Here is a 17,815-nt window from a genome sequence, read left to right as displayed (position 1 = left end):
GACTAGGACAACGATCCGAAACGCCCTCGCTCCTAAAGGAAAACAAAATTTTTAAAATTTAATTAATTATAAGTTTTATAAAGTATAAGGTTTTATATAAAAAAAAAAAAAAAAAAAAAAAAAAAAAACTGAAATTACTGTAGCCGGCACCCCATGCGATCGCATGGGGTTTGCACTTGGAACCCATGCGATCGCATGGGGACCAAATGCAGGCCTGATACATACAGCAGCTCGGTTCTGCCTCAACACAAACACACACATACATTCACGAAACTCACCCAAAAATTCACCAATTTTCGCCATTTTTTCACCGTAATTCATCAAAATTCTTGCTCTAATCATGCCTAGATTCTCATTCTTCAGCAAATTGGTAAAAATTACACCCCTAAACTCTATAAATTCCTAGTTTTTGTGATAATTACCAATTTTTTACCTAATGCAATTTTGTTAATTTCTAGTGTAATTAGTGTTAAATTGTTAGTATATTATGCATGTATAACCTAGATTGATGCTATTTAACATGATTTGAAGCCAAAAACTTCAAAATTTTTAGAAATCTAGGGTTTGTGTTCTTGAGCAATTTGGGGCTTTTTGATATAAACAGGTTATGGCCGATTTTTGTCATGAATTATTGCTAAATTGAGTAGTGTAACATGTTTAGATAGTTAAATGATCCAAACAATGATCCTAAACATGATTTTTGGAGATTAAAGTGGACTTTTTAAGTCCAAAATTCATGAACTTGATTAATTTGATATATTTGCCATTTGAGACTTGTTTAATTATTAGTAATGAATATTTTGACATGTTATTTGAGTTAAATGCTTATGAATTTTGTATACATTTTCATATGTGCTTATTTGAAAAGTGTAGAATTGTGAAAATGTGTATAAGTTTAATTTTGATTTAACATGTTATAGTGATTGTTTTAAGTTGTTATTTTGCTAACACTAATGCATATTTGGATGCACAAATTTTGTATTTAATGTGTTTTGCAGAAAGCCGATACTGGAGGTTCAGGAGCATCATCATCTAGACGACCAGCACCAGCACCAGAACCAGAACCAGAAATGCAACACGAACAAGAACCACAACAGGAACAACAACAACAGCCTGATCAGCACATACCTTATTATGATCCGGTACAGTTTGTTGATGAATTCATAGTATTCCCAATGAGGCTGCCAGTAGAATTCCCAACGATTCCTGAGCACACTCTACATCCTAATCTGAGATTTGATAGAAGATGGAGAGATTACGAGACATATCAAAGGAACAAATTCAAATTGGTAACAAAAAATGTAGAAGTGCCAAGGGTAATCGATTGGGCCCCTTTGGAAACGGTCCATCTAGCTGACCGTGTTCGACAGTTTTTAGTTCAAAGGTATGGCAGTTCTTCTTTTACAGATTGGGAACGTCTTTTCACCATTCGTAGACCTGTATATAAGGAATGGTGTGTTGAGTTGATGAGTACTGTATCACTTGATACAAATATAGTTAGAATAGATGATAGAAGATTTCTTAGGTTTATCCTTGGCGGTAGGATGTACAGAATGTCCATGCTGGACATGGCCAGGGCCTTACAGATATATACTCCTGGTGAGTTGCTATTACCCGATTGTACAAACTTGATTCATTATGGTGAAAGGGTAGATAGTAACTTTGACGCTGACGCCATTTGGAGGCGTATGTCACATTTTGATGTTTTTACACGAGCAGGAGGACACTCCTATACACATATTGACAGAGCCGAGCTTCGTATTATTCATAGATTTTTGGCTAACTCGATTACACAGAGAGGTCATAATAAAGAAAAAATTACCTTACATGATTTATTCTACCTAAAGTGTATTCGGGATCCTAGAAGCTTTGTCAATATCCCTTACTGTGTTGCTTTTTATTTATCTAAAATGGTAGAGGGAATGCAGGACGGGAGTATAATAGGAGGAGGTATTTTTGTGACTCTCATTGGAGAGTATTTAGGTGTTGATAGGAACCAAGGGGGTCCATTACAACTTTGTAGAGAACAGGTTGAGCCCTTAGGATTGAAAGTTTATGTGGGTGCTAAGGTATTGAAAAGTAGACGTAACCAGGCAGTACCCTATGAGGGATCTCATCCTCAGGTAGAGAGAGGCTCAGACGAGGAAATGGAGGAGGCGGAAGACATTAGGGATGTCTTTCGAGATGCTATTCTTGACGTCCACGTTCGTATAGATGAGGAAGCAATGACGAACGCGGCCAGACATAGTATGTATGAGCAGTGGAACTCCGAGCGAGTATACGAGGATTATAGGCGACGCCAACATGATAGCTGGTTAGTTCATCAGCACCAAATCATGAGCCAGCTATCATATCAGGTACCAAATAACTATGTACCTACTCGACCTGCTCATTTTCCGCCACATAGCCCCGATATCCGACCACCCTTTAACCGGTATGACTATAACCAAGCCTATCAGAACACCTATAACCAACAATGGAACCCACCCGATGAGATGAACTGGAACCCCTATCCAGACTGATTTAGTTCCATTTGGTTATTTTTATGATTTTTATGTTTTTATCTTTTGACTTTTTCATGTTTAAACTTATGTTATTGGATATATTTGTGTAATTTTTATTATTTTATTATTATTGTGTACTAATATTTCATATTTGGAATTTGAAAGTGGGATATTAAGTCCCATTTCAAATTGCCATGCATGATTATATTTGTATGTATGTATATTGTCGATTGTACAAAACAGGGTAAAACAGCGCATTTTCAAAGACTGGCATTAAGTTCAGCAAAAGCTACTAATTTTGACGACAAGATGACAAATAAATGTGATGTAACAACAGACGAAATGAACAAATGATATGCACCATTTATCATTCAGCAAACAAACGCCAATAAGTTTGGAAACTTTGGTAAAATTTAATCATTTCTACGCTAATCACCCTCAATAATTTAAATTGTACTGATTTCTTGCAAATGAGGGCATTGCAAGATCTTAAGTGTGGGAAGGGGTTAAATTCTTTCGGATTTTTAAAATTTTTATCTTTATACACTTGGTTACCATTAAAAATACTAGTAACGTAGTAGTTGTATTAGAATCTAGTGCTCTCTGATAATAAAGAACAGCCCTAGTCTTATATACTGACTAGCCAATTCTAGTAAAATTTTTTAATTAAATGAACTCAAAATCTTGTTTATACATATTTATGAACGATAAAACTAGGTGTTAACACCGAAATTATTGTTACCTCGGAAAGGACATAAATTGAGAAACAAACCAAAATGTTAAAATTCATTTAAAATGGAATAGAGAACAATAAAAAGAAAAATAAAAGCCAAGTGTGGGAAAAATTACCAAGTTATCTTAAACATATGTCACATATTTCTGTAACAAATAACTGAAAATACTTTTGCTTTGGACTAAACTAAACTATTTTACCCGATGAAAGAAAAGAAGAGATGGATCTACACGATGAATCAATTCCATCATTAAAAGGAAGTAAAGTCTTCCGAAAAAGAAACGCGCTTCTTGAGTTAGGTCATGAAGTTGTCGTCCAGACCAGCTGTAGGTTGACGAAAAACCTAGAAAAGTCATCACTAAAATCAGCAAGAAATCCACGGACCTCAGCATCAAACAGGGTCGCCAAGTGGTCAGATTTATCCTAACCATGAGAAGGATTTATCTCGTAAAATGGGGGGGCACCGTGCAAATTAGCTGGATAAGACTAATGAATCAGATCCCCAGAAAGGATAATCTCCTTAAAGATTAAAAATCAGCTTTTAAGCCTGATATTACTCAATCCTAGAGATTGACCTTAAAGATTGAGAATTCAAACTCATGGAATTCATTGATATCTAAACTCGAGCTTGAACGAGAAAATATTTTGATCAAAATTACAAACCGATTTGTTTTTTGAAAACCCTATTTTCAATGCGTTCATTACCATTGAACGTAAAATCCTAGGAATTCACCTGGAATTCATTAGGTCACCTGAACCAAATCGGGTGTCAACCGTAAGAACGGTGGTTGCATAGCATGGTCGAAGACAGGACCTTGTACCAGCCCGAAAAATCATAAGGGTGAGCTTTACTATTGCTCCTACCAAGGATAGTAATTGCGCCCGACATGTTATAGACTATAATTAAAAGCATGTCAGGGGACATTGCCTTAACAGTTGCTTGTTCAACGCTTTCCTTTACAACCGGACGGTAGTTTATCGAAAGGTAATATACGGGACAAGTAAACTGGACGTGTTGCTTTCCTAATACAAGGTTAGCAAGTGGGTGACACAAAACTGCAAGTTTTGAGCTAAAATTTTCAAATCTGAAACCCACCAAGCCCACAATAATATTTTGCAAACACCGGTGAAGGGTTATTCCGGAAAACTTATCTAGGGTAAAAACTAGATTTAATTTTCAAAAGATCAAATGTTTTTATAAAGATCCAATTTCCTTAATGGATCTAAATTTTTATATAGTCATATGGGACTGTAAACCACATCGTTACTACCATTGTTTATACCGCCGTATAGAAATCACTGATGTACAAAGTGTGAAGAATAAAGAAGTGATTCTTGTATTTCAAGACTATATTGCTTGAAGACAAGCAACGCTCAAGTGTGGGAATATTTGATAATGCTAAAAACGAACATATAATTCATAGCATTATTCCTCAAGAAAGACAAGCTTTTAGTTGCAATTGTTCTATTTACAAGTAATATTCGTTTAAATAATAAAAGGTGAAGACAAAAGACAGATTCGACGAATTAAAGACGCAAACGACCAAAAAGCTCAAAAGTACAAAATACAATCAACGAGGTTCCAATTATTGATAAGAAACGTCTCAAAATTACAAGAGTACAAGATTCAAAACAAAAAGTACAAGATATTAAATTGTACGCAAGGACGTTCGAAAATCCGGAACCGGGACCAGAGTCAACTCTCAACGCTCGATGCAACGGACTAAAAATTACAAGTCAACTATGTACATAAATATAATATAATATTTAAATAATTCTTATAATTATTTAATATATTATATTTATTTATAAAACCGTCGGCAGAAGAAAACAACCAAATGTGAGCCTCCCCAGCTGGGCATGCGATCGCATGGCCTTGAAGAGCAAAGCTCATGCGATCGCATGAGCTCCTTTTTCAGTTCACAGGCTTATAAATTCGCAGTTTGGTGAACGTAAAATCCATCCTATCTCTCTATCTTACAAACGTAATATATATATATATATATATATATATATATATATATATATATATATATATATATATATATATATATATATATATATATATATTATATTTTTAATTTTAATTTTAATTTTAATTCTAATAATAAGGGTATGTTAGCGAATGTTGTAAGGGTGTAAGTCGAAATTCTGTCCGTGTAACGCTACGCTATTTTTAATCGTTGTAAGTTATGTTCAACCTTTTTTTTTTAATGTCTCGTAGCTAAGTTATTATTATGCTTATTTAATCCGAAGTAATCATGATGTTGGGCTAATTACTAAAATTGGGTAATTGGGCTTTGTACCATAATTGGGGTTTGGACAAAAGAACGACACTTGTGGAAATTAGACTATGGGCTATTAATGGGCTTTATATTTATTTAACTAAATGATAGTTTGTTAATGTTAATATAAAGATTTACAATTGGGCGTCCCTATAAATTACCATATACACTCGATCGGACACGATGGGCGGGGTATTTATATGTATGAATAATCGTTCATTTAACCGGACACGGGAATGGATTAATAGCCACTAGAATAATTAAAACAGGGGTGAAATTATGTACAAGGACACTTGGTATAATTGATAACAAAATATTAAAACCTTGGGTTACACTCAGTCGACATCCTGGTGTAATTATTAAACAAAGTATTAAAATCTTGTTACAGTTTAAGTCCCCAATTAGTTGGAATATTTAACTTCGGGTATAAGGATAATTTGACGAGGACACTCGCACTTTATATTTATGACTGATGGACTGTTATGGACAAAAACCAGATGGACATATTAAATAATCCAGGACAAAGGACAATTAACCCATGGGCATAAAACTAAAATCAACACGTCAAACATCATGATTACGGAAGTTTAAATAAGCATAATTCTTTTATTTCATATTTAATTTCCTTTATTTTATATTTAATTGCACTTCTAATTATCACATTTTTATTGTTATTGTATTTAATTGCACTTTTAATTATCGTACTTTTTAATTATCGCAAGTTTATTTTATCGCATTTTTATTATTCGCAATTTCATTATCGTTATTTACTTTACGCTTTAAATTAAGTCTTGTATTTATTTATTATTTTACATTTGGTTTTAACTGCGACTAAAGTTTTAAAATTGACAAACCGGTCATTAAACGGTAAAAACCCCCCTTTATAATAATAATATTACTTGTATATATATTTGTATTTTTATAAAAGTAAACTAATATAGCGTTAAGCTTTGTTTAAAGATTTTCCCTGTGGAACGAACCGGACTTACTAAAAACTACACTACTGTACGATTAGGTACACTGCCTATAAGTGTTGTAGCAAGGTTTAAGTATATCCATTCTATAAATAAATAAATATCTTGTGTAAAATTGTATCGTATTTAATAGTATTTCCTTGTAAAATTTAATAGTATTTTATATACACCTTGCGAAACATCAGATACAAAATAATTAAACTGATATATAGAATGAATCTATATATATATATATATATATATATATATATATATATATATATATATATATATATATATATATATATATATATATATAATTTTTGTACACAATTAATATACTAAGTATATTGTATTACTATTCGATTATGTTATATGAATCTTACATAATTAATTATATGTAATGTAAATATATAAAATACAAGATAGTTATTATATTAATGAATATTACTAATATCGATTTCAGTATTATTAATATTATTATTAATTTAATACATAATATATAAATATGAGGTTTGATAAGCATTATTTGTTATGTCAATATTATTATTAGTATTACTATCATTATTAGTATTACTATTAACATCAGTATTATTATTTGTATTATTAATTTTAATATAAATGAAATAGGATATGTATAAGTTGTTATTAATAATATTTATATTATTATAAGTAGTGTTATTAATAAAATTCATAATAATAATAAAATTATTATTATCATTGTCAATATCATTATAACTAATATTAAAAAAAATTAATTTTAGTATTATGAATAATATTAGTATTATTATTAGATATTATTATTATCAAAATTATAAACAATTGTTAGTATTATTATCATAAATTATTATTACCATTATTATTGATATTAGAAATTAATACATTTTTAATAATATTATTATCATTTTTATTATTAGAAGTATCTTTATTATTTATTATTATTATTAATATAATTATTATTATTATTTATATAATTATTAATTATTAATATTAAATATTTAAAATCAATAAGTACGTACCAATTTGTTACCAGTTGCTATCAATACTGTAATTCGTTTTTGTTTTTGTCGCCAATCTGGATCACAATTCGATCTCAATCCACAGAAACCTTCCAAAATCTGTTAGCTCTCGTTTTCTACTTTTATATTTTATATTTATTTATTTACTGATCAATAAATCGGTCAACATCCATTTTCTTATATACTTCGACCAAATCCAGTGTTAATGCACTCATTCGATTTTACAGTAACAACCATCACTTATCAATGCCTTTTTACAAACTTTAAATTTAAAAAAAAAATAATTGAAGAACACAGAAGGAAACTCTGTTCGTGTTCTTTTTTTTGAAAAACTCGATTTTGAAATTAATTACAAATTGTAATAATGTAGTGATGATTGGAATCCTTATTTCAAACTATCTGTAAAGTGTTAAATTCCAATTCTTCCTAACCATCACAAATTTTGGAGTCAAAGGTTTATGAACAAAAAGTCAACAATCTGTTCTTCATCAAATTCGAATTCGTTCGTGAGTTTATGAAGCAATTGATGTTTGAGACAGTTTTTAAGAAAGATTTAAAATCGTTTTCATGTTGGGAGTACTAGCTAAAACATCTTTAAACTCAAGTTCACGATTTTTTTTTGTTTAGCGACTGCAGTAGCAGCAAATAATATTTTTTTTTAAATTAATACAAGAGCTTTTATGGTTCGTTTATAATTTGGTTGAGAGTCTTAAAAACATTTAGATGAGTGATTATCACATTTGTTTGAGTCTGGGTCGATCTTGAATTGTTGATGAAGATGGAATTGAAAACAGAATTTAATATGGGTTAAATAAATATGGGTAGTATAAATGTTCAGAAAAACAAGCACAGCGTGATGGTTAGGAGTTGTTTCGGGTTTACGAGAGGTCTCGGGTACGAATCTTGGCATGGACAGTCTTTTTTTTTAAGCTTCAACTAAGGTAGTCACATGTCTTATTATTTTATTATTATTATTATTATTATTATTATTATTATTATTATTATTATTATTATTTTCATTATTGTCATTATTAATTATGTATTTTACTATGATAATTAGTGTTATCCCTGGTATTAATATTATAAATAATATTACCATTAAGGTAAATAATATTATTATTCTCATCATTGTTACTATAATTAAATGTTAGTATTATGTATTATTAATTATTATCAATATTATTATTAATAACATCATTATTAAAAATAATTATCATTAATATAGTTTATGTTATTATCATTTTTGGTATTATCACTATGTATTATCATGATTGATATTATCCTTATTATTAATTTTATTAGGGTATTATTATATATATCATTAATATTATTATTGTTATTAATTTTACCGTTTTAAGTATTATTATTATTTTATGATTACAAATTAATGATAAAAGAAACTATCGTCATTAGTTTATAAATTAAACGCGAAGATTATAATTATTATACCCATGATTATATAGGTTTTAATAATATCGATAAGATAATAAATATAGAAATTTTGGATATAAATATTATTAAGGAAATAATTAAAACCTTAATTAAAGTATGTTTTAACGGAATTATTAAAAGTCTTATAATTATTGTTATCATAATTATCTTTATAAAACTTAGTATTATTATCAATATTAATATCATATTTTCATTAACATTATTATTACCATTTTTATCATTATATAGTATCAATATTATTACTAATACTAGTATTATTATAATTATTAATTTCATAAACAAATGATATTCATATAAAAGATATATTTAATATACATAACTCAATTATATTAATATTACTATATATAAAATAAAGATATAAAGATAAATAATGAAACATATAAATTATTACAATTAACAATTACATCACTAATAATTATATATAAATTTGTTCGATTACAAATACACGTTTTAATATATATACAAATGATATAGGTTCGTGAATCCGAGCCCAACCCTGCATTGTTCAATATAGTCATATGTATTTTTACTACAAAATACATTACGTGAGTTTCATTTTCCTTTTTACCCTTTATATTTTTGAGCTGAGAATACATGCACAATTTTTATAAATGTTTTACGAAATAGACACAAGTAATCGAAACTACATTTTATGGTTGAATGATCGAAGCCGAATATGCCCCTTTTTGCTTGGTAACCTAAGAATTAGTAAACCGATCTACTAATTGACGCGAATCCTAAAGATAGATCTATGGGCCCGACGAACCCCATCCAAAGTATCGGATGCTTTAGTACTTCGATGTTGTTTTATATCATGTCCGAAGGATTTCCCAGAATGATAGGGGATATTCTTATATGCATCTTGTTAATGTCGGTTACCAGGTGTTCAATCCATATGAATGATATTTTTGTCTCTATGCATGGGACGTATATTTATGAGAATTGAAAATGAAAATCTTGTGGTCTATTAAAATGATGAAAATGATTATTTATATTAAACTAATGAACTCACCAACCTTTTGGTTGACACTTTAAAGCATGTTTATTCTCAGGTATGAAAGAAATCTTCCGCTGTGCATTTGCTCATTCTAGAAATATTACTTGGAGTCATTCATGACATATTTCAAAAGACGTTGCATTCGAATCGTTGAGTTTATCAAGATTATTATTAAGTCAATTATAGTTGGATATATTATGAAATAGTATGCCTGCCGTCAACTTTAGATGTAATGAAAGATTGTCTTTTCAAAAACGAATGCAATGTTTGTAAAATGTATCATATAGAGGTCAAGTACCTCGCGATGTAATCAACTGTTGTAAATCGTTTATAATCGACATGGACTTCGTCCGGATGGATTAGGACGGGTCTCTACACACCGCATAAATAAAACCATCCCTTTTGGCCATATCAAGAGGGTAGTAAGTTTTTGGCGCCGCTCGGGGATCGGATTTTCTGTTTGTTAAGGTAACCGTTGATTTTGTCAAGAGATCTGAGATTCTTGAGTAGTGTCTAAGAAAGACAATTATACACGGACTTGGTTGTTGGATTTTCCGAACACTCTCCAATTATATTGGAACCAAAAGGATCCTGCCTCTCCGTTGTCGATCTGGCCACTTGTTTCAAAGATAAATTGATAAGGAACACACATGCTTAATAAGTAGAGAGTTTGTCGTTATAGGATTTAAAGTCGCCAATATAGTAAACCCTTTTAAAATACAAAACAAAACATAAATTATGGTATTAATTTCTATAGATTCCGGTTCAAATTTAACCGATTACGAAGAAAGTGCGAAAGGCAGTTGCTCTCCCACAACTTCGGAAATTGGAGAAGTTTTCCTTTATAAAAATAAAATGAATCTAAACCCTAATGAATTTCATCAAGAGCAAGTTCTTGATCCATGTAGTCCAAGAAGCCGGATAACTTCATCCGACTTAGAGATTTCATTGCTTTTGGATAAGTTTTACTCAAATGAACCAGGATTCAACCCTCTTCACGATCCAAAAGGGAGACTCAGTCTTAATTAACTCCTCATTATGGAAGATGAAATACGGGAAGAATACCCAACTATTTTCAAATATCCAGACTTGTTTGAATATATTCCAAAAGAAAAACGACACGTTGATAACTCAGATCCTCCGTTTACTGGAAATCTGTTAAATTCTAGCAGGAGGCTAGACGTCAATAGTGAATTCGTTAGGCACCTCTATTCCTCAGACTTCTCGTTTTTAAAGTTTCAAATAAATCTATTAAAAGAGCTGCGTAATCAAGTTTGTTCTCTTCACAAACTATTAAAGGAATTCGAATTCGTTCCTGAGTTTATGAAGCAATTGATGTTTGAGACAGTTTTTAAGAAAGATTTAAAATCATTTTCATGTTGGGAGTACTAGCTAAAACATCTTTAAACTCAAGTTCACGATTTTTTTTTTGTTTAGCGACTGCAGTAGAAGCAAATAATATTTTTTTTGTTTTAAATTAAAACAAGAGCTTTTATGGTTCGTTTATAATTTGGTTGAGAGTCTTAAAAACATTTAGATGAGTGATTATCACATTTGTTTGAGTCTGGGTCGATCTTGAATTGTTGATGAAGATGGAATTGAAAACAGAATTTAATATGGGTTAAATAAATATGGGTCGTATAAATGTTCAGAAAAACAAGCACATCGTGATGGTTAGGAGTTGTTTCGGGTTTACGAGAGGTCTCGGGTACGAATCTTGGCATGGGCAGTCTTTTTTTTTAAGCTTCAACTAAGGTAGTCACATGTCTTATTTTTATTATTATTATTATTATTATTATTATTATTATTATTATTATTATTATTATTATTATTATTATTATTATTATTATTATTATTATTATTTTCATTATTGTCATTATTAATTATGTATTATACTATGATAATTAGTGTTATCCCTGGTATTAATATTATAAATAATATTACCATTAAGGTAAATAATATTATTATTCTCATCATTGTTACTATAATTAAATGTTAGTATTATGTATTATTAATTATTATCAATATTATTATTAATAACATGATTATTAAAAATTATTATCATTAATATAGTTTATGTTATTATCATTTTTGGTATTATCACTATGTATTATCATGATTGATATTATCCTTATTATTAATTTTATTAGGGTATTATTATAAATATCATTAATATTATTATTTTTATTAATTTTACCGTTTTAAGTATTATTATTATTTTATGATTACAAATTAATGATAAAAGAAACTATCGTCATTAGTTTATAAATTAAACGCGAAGATTATAATTATTATACCTATGATTATACAGGTTTTAATAATATCGATAAGATAATAAATATAGAAATTTTGGATATAAATATTATTAAGGAAATAATTAAAACCTTAATTAAAGTATGTTTTAATGGAATTATTAAAAGTCTTATAATTATTGTTATCATAATTATCTTTATAAAACTTAGTATTATTATCAATATTAATATCATATTTTCATTAACATTATTATTACCATTTTTATCATCATATAGTATCAATATTATTATTAATACTAGTATTATTATAATTATTAATTTCATAAACAAATGATATTCATATAAAAGATATATTTAATATACATAACTCAATTATATTAATATTACTATATATAAAATAAAGATATAAAGATAAATAATGAAACATATAAATTATTACAATTAACAATTACATCACTAATAATTATATATAAATTTGTTCGATTACAAATACACGTTTTAATATATATACAAATGATATAGGTTCGTGAATCCGAGCCCAACCCTGCATTGTTCAATATAGTCATATGTATTTTTACTACAAAATACATTACGTGAGTTTCATTTGCCTTTTTACCCTTTATATTTTTGGGCTGAGAATACATGCACAATTTTTATAAATGTTTTACGAAATAGACACAAGTAATCGAAACTACATTATATGGTTGAATGATCGAAGCCGAATATGCCCCTATTAGTAAACCGATCTACTAATTGACACGAATTCTAAAGATAGATCTATGGGCCCGACGAACCCCATCCAAAGTACCAGATGCTTTAGTACTTCGATGTTGTTTTATATCATATCCGAAAGATTTCCCGGAATGATAGGGGATATTCTTATATGCATCTTGTTAATGTCGGTTACCAGGTGTTCAATCCATATGAATGATATTTTTGTCTCTATGCATGGGATGTATATTTATGAGAATTGAAAATGAAAATCTTGTGGTCTATTAAAATGATGAAAATGATTATTTATGTTAAACTAATGAACTCACCAACCTTTTAGTTGACACTTTAAAGCATGTTTATTCTCAGGTACGAAAGAAATCTTCCGCTGTGCATTTGCTCATTCTAGAAATATTACTTGGAGTCATTCATGGCATATTTCAAAAGATGTTGCATTCAAATCGTTGAGTTTATCAAGATTATTATTAAGTCAATTATAGTTGGATATATTATGAAATAGTATGCCTGCCGTCAACTTTCGATGTAATGAAAGATTGTCTTTTCAAAAACGAATGCAATGTTTGTAAAATGTATCATATAGAGATCAAGTACCTCGTGATGTAATCAACTGTTTGTTAAGGTAACCGTTGATTTTGTCAAGAGATCTGAGATTCTTGAGTAGTGTCTAAGAAAGACAATTATACACGGACTTGGTTGTTGGATTTTCCGAACACTCTCCAATTATATTGGAACCAAAAGGATCCTGCCTCTCCGTTGTCGATCTGGCCACTTGTTTCAAAGATAAATTGATAAGGAACATACATGCTTAATAAGTAGAGAGTTTGTCGTTATAGGATTTAAAGTCGCCAATATAGTAAACCCTTTTAAAATACAAAACAAAACATAAATTATGGTATTAATTTCTGTAGATTCCGGTTCAAATTTAACCGATTACGAAGAAAGTGCGAAAGGCAGTTGCTCTCCCACAACTTCAGAAATTGGAGAAGTTTTCCTTTATAAAAATAAAATGAATCTAAACCCTAATGAATTTCATCAAGAACAAGTTCTTGATCCATGTAGTCCAAGAAGCCGGATAACTTCATCCGACTTAGAGATTTCATTGCTTTTGGATAAGTTTTACTCAAATGAACCAGGATTCAACCCTCTTCACGATCCAAAAGGGAGACTCAGTTAAAATTAACTCCTCATTATGGAAGATGAAATACGGGAAGAATAGCCAACTATTTTCAAATATTCAGACTTGTTTGAATATATTCCAAATGAAAAACGACACGTTGATAACTCAGATCCTCCGTTTACTGGAAATCTGTTAAATCCTAGCAGGAGGCTAGACATCTATAGTGAATTCATTAATCACCTCTATTACTCAGACTTCTCGTTTTCAAAGTTTCAAATAAATCTATTAAAAGAGCTGTGTGATCAAGTTTGTTCTCTTCACAAACTATTAAAGGAATGTGGGGATGATATTTTTGTCTAGTATCGCGATGTAGAAATCGACCTCAAATTTGATTTAGAGTCATTCGTCAGTTTTATACCTCATAATGATATTAAGGAATTTTCTCAAATTCATATCAACCGTTATGTCGCCGTAATGAATTCTGAATTAGAATTTTGGATTTAAAGCAAAAAACCTAACCCTATTTCAAAATACGGAGATCAAGATTTCTTCTACTTTGATCCAGCATCATTCTCATTCAAAGATTAATTGAAGTTTTTCTGGATTCAACCGAGGAAAGAATACATCAGAATTTCTTCGCAAAAAAGAAAGGAAATATATTCTGAACTCGTGCAAATCCTCACTACGTCAAAATTTCCCTTTACAACTCCGCAAAGAAAGGTCATTCGAGAACTATCTGGAAATTTAAAATTTACTATCGGTGATCCTAACTCGGCGGAAGATCTTTTATTTCCAGACACGGTGTCAAAACTTCTTTTCGAACTTAATTACCGGGATACTGGACCAAGGGATGAAATTTCGAACAGTAAGAAAGTTAGAAGAGCTTTGGTTAAACTAATGGATGACATCGGGGGTTTACAAAAGGGTGAGCATAAAACGCTAAGTGATTTTGAAATATTCTCAGTACACTCCGCTGATTTACTCTGGATGGTCAAAGAAGCTTTAAACTTATCTTTCTTTCCGCGTCATTTTTGGATCTTAGTTATGGAACCTGTGTAATCTGTGTTATTAATAAAATAAGAATTTTTATTTTACTCTGTCAGTTATTTTTTCTTAATATTTTAGTTTAAATCATAAAAATAACTGAACTAAAATCCGAAGCAAAATTTTATATATCTTTTATAAATTTAGTTATCAAATTTAAAATTTTAAAATTATAAAAATCGTGAGTCGGGTCAGGGATTTAAGCCCGTGCGCCACACGGACCCATTTTTCTTTTTCCTTTTCTTTCTTCTTCCTCTTTTCTTTCTTTCTTTTTCTTCTTTCTCCTTTCCTCCCCTCCCTTCGACCGTGACTTCACACACACACACACACACTCACTAAATCTTCACTAAGAACAATGAATCAAAGCTCGAATCCAAGTCTCTCAGACCTTCTAAACTCATTTTCGCAGTCAACTTCGCAAGTTAGGTACTCTTTCACGGTTAAAAATCGAATTTTTGCTTAGGATAAAATTTTTACTTTTGAAATTTTTTTCTGTTTTATGCCCAATTTTGATTCTTTACATGCTTAGTTAGACAATGTGATTGTTGTAGGCTAGTTTTTATGTTCGATTGAGGCAATTTGGTTCACTTTTGGCATACGATTCATGAATTTGTGTTCTAGGATAGAAATTAGTGAAATTTTTGGAGCATTGATGTTTTGCTAGCTCATTTAGGCTTAGTGATTCACCCAAAACAGTTAGGAATAAGTTTTGAAACAATTTAGAATCATTTGGTTGGAAGTTGCAATTTTGATAAAAATGTACAAAACTAGGCTCTCGATTTTTCCTAATGTTAAAACGTTTTTAAAACTTAGGATGGCTTAGAAACTAGTTAAAATTAAGATATCATTGACTTAAAAATGAGATTGGAACCTAGTCTTTGTTTTTTCTTATTATGTATGTTTTAGTTAAAATGAATATTTTTCGGTAAAAAATGGTTTTAAATCATGAATTAAGGACGTTATAGGAAAGTTTGATGTTTTAAAATATTGAAGGTAATTAAAAATGATCATTATGATCATTGTATGCTGAAAAACCATCAAACTTTGAACAAAGTTGCTTATTACGACTAACTCGCTAAAATTATTATTTTTTAGCATTATTTGTTGCAATCACGGGTACGCTTTGAATTTTGCTTTAAATATATTTGTAATTAGTTTGGATATTGTATTCGGTAATTTTGGCTATAATTGTCAATAATAGGGAGATGAAAAGTGCCATTTTTAAAGCCCTCATTTCGAACTTTTTTCGAAAATATATACACTTTTCATGTCTTATTGTTATGATAAGTCTTATTATTTTGAAACATAACCTACATTGCTTAATTATTGCAAATGGAAAATAGATATCATCTTCCCGACGAGTACGAGTTACCCCATTCTATCCACGGGCAGGATAACCCGGGGATATACGAGCCCTTTATGGAAAATTGGATTAAAAGGCGGAAGGGGCACAGAAAGTACATTAATTGGGAGATAATGGAGCAATGCGGGTGGGCAGATGAGCTAAGGAATCTGTTAAGCTTTCGGACAAATGAGAATACACATAGCGCATGGTTAAGGCTTTTTGAGATAAATGAGCGCGTGTATCAGGAACCGTTTGCAGAGTTCATGGCTACATGGGAATTTGAGGCAAACGTTGATTCAGATGAGTATAACACTCGTGAATGCATCCACTTCCTCCATCAGAACGTTACTCGTCATCTTACTCTTGCACTGTTCGCCCAACATCTGGAACTGTACAAGAGTTCTCACTTGAACCGCCCGATAATTAAGCAGGGGTACACTAATTTGGATATGACAGTCGATTATCAAGCTTTCAGGCACACCTACACCACTGATTAAGCAGCCTGGAGGTCAGGAAAAAAGGCCTCCAGTTTCATCAACCGAGTTCATCGCATCCTTCACCACCTCTTGGCAAAGTTACTCATCCCGAAGACCCAGTATACCGAAGTCATCACCATTGCCGACATGCAGCTTATGCACTCCATGTTCCAGAACTGGAACATGCAGGTTGCATATCTATTGGCTCAGGCATTTACTGTTGAGAAACTTGCACCACGCACGGTGAGCCAGTTTTGAGGGATGTTGTCACCAAACTACTTAGGCGAATGCATATCTTGGGTAGTGTTGAAACAATGGGTTATAGGAGAGAAAATGAGTCAGAGGGGATAGGGTACAAACTGCTACACAATTGGCAGTTCATTCAGATATGGGATCAGCAGTTCATAGTTCGGGCTGACCCAACGGTTGCAGGCTCAGTCGACCGGACTGTGCCTAATGTAGTAGTCAGAAGTTTTAGGCCTGACCCTAGAACGAGGGATGGTAGGAGGCGAGCTCATGGTTCTCAGAAACCAAGAGATGAGGATGATCCCACTTCATATGGTGAGCCCACCGATAGTGATAGTCAGAGGCACTCACTAGTACGTCAGGGGGCCCATATTATGAGCCTTATCATTATCATATGGGAGATATACCTTGGCCGGATAGATGGTTTGTTTAGTCTGCCATGCTCCAGAACCTTCAGCACTTCACGCATCATGTAGGAAGGCAGCTTAACATCCCACCATATCCATGTCACCATCCTTTGATTGTCGCCCACAAGGATCCTAGAGACATCGGGACCAGTTATCAGCGTCCACCACCTCCTCCTCCTCAGCATCGCTACACACAGCACATGGTTATTCCTTCTCCACGACAGGAGCAGAACACAGAGTATGAGGATCTGGC

Source organism: Rutidosis leptorrhynchoides, chromosome 11, assembly GCF_046630445.1.
Source record: "Rutidosis leptorrhynchoides isolate AG116_Rl617_1_P2 chromosome 11, CSIRO_AGI_Rlap_v1, whole genome shotgun sequence".
NCBI lineage: Eukaryota > Viridiplantae > Streptophyta > Magnoliopsida > Asterales > Asteraceae > Rutidosis > Rutidosis leptorrhynchoides.
Note: the sequence above shows the minus strand (reverse complement) of the source record.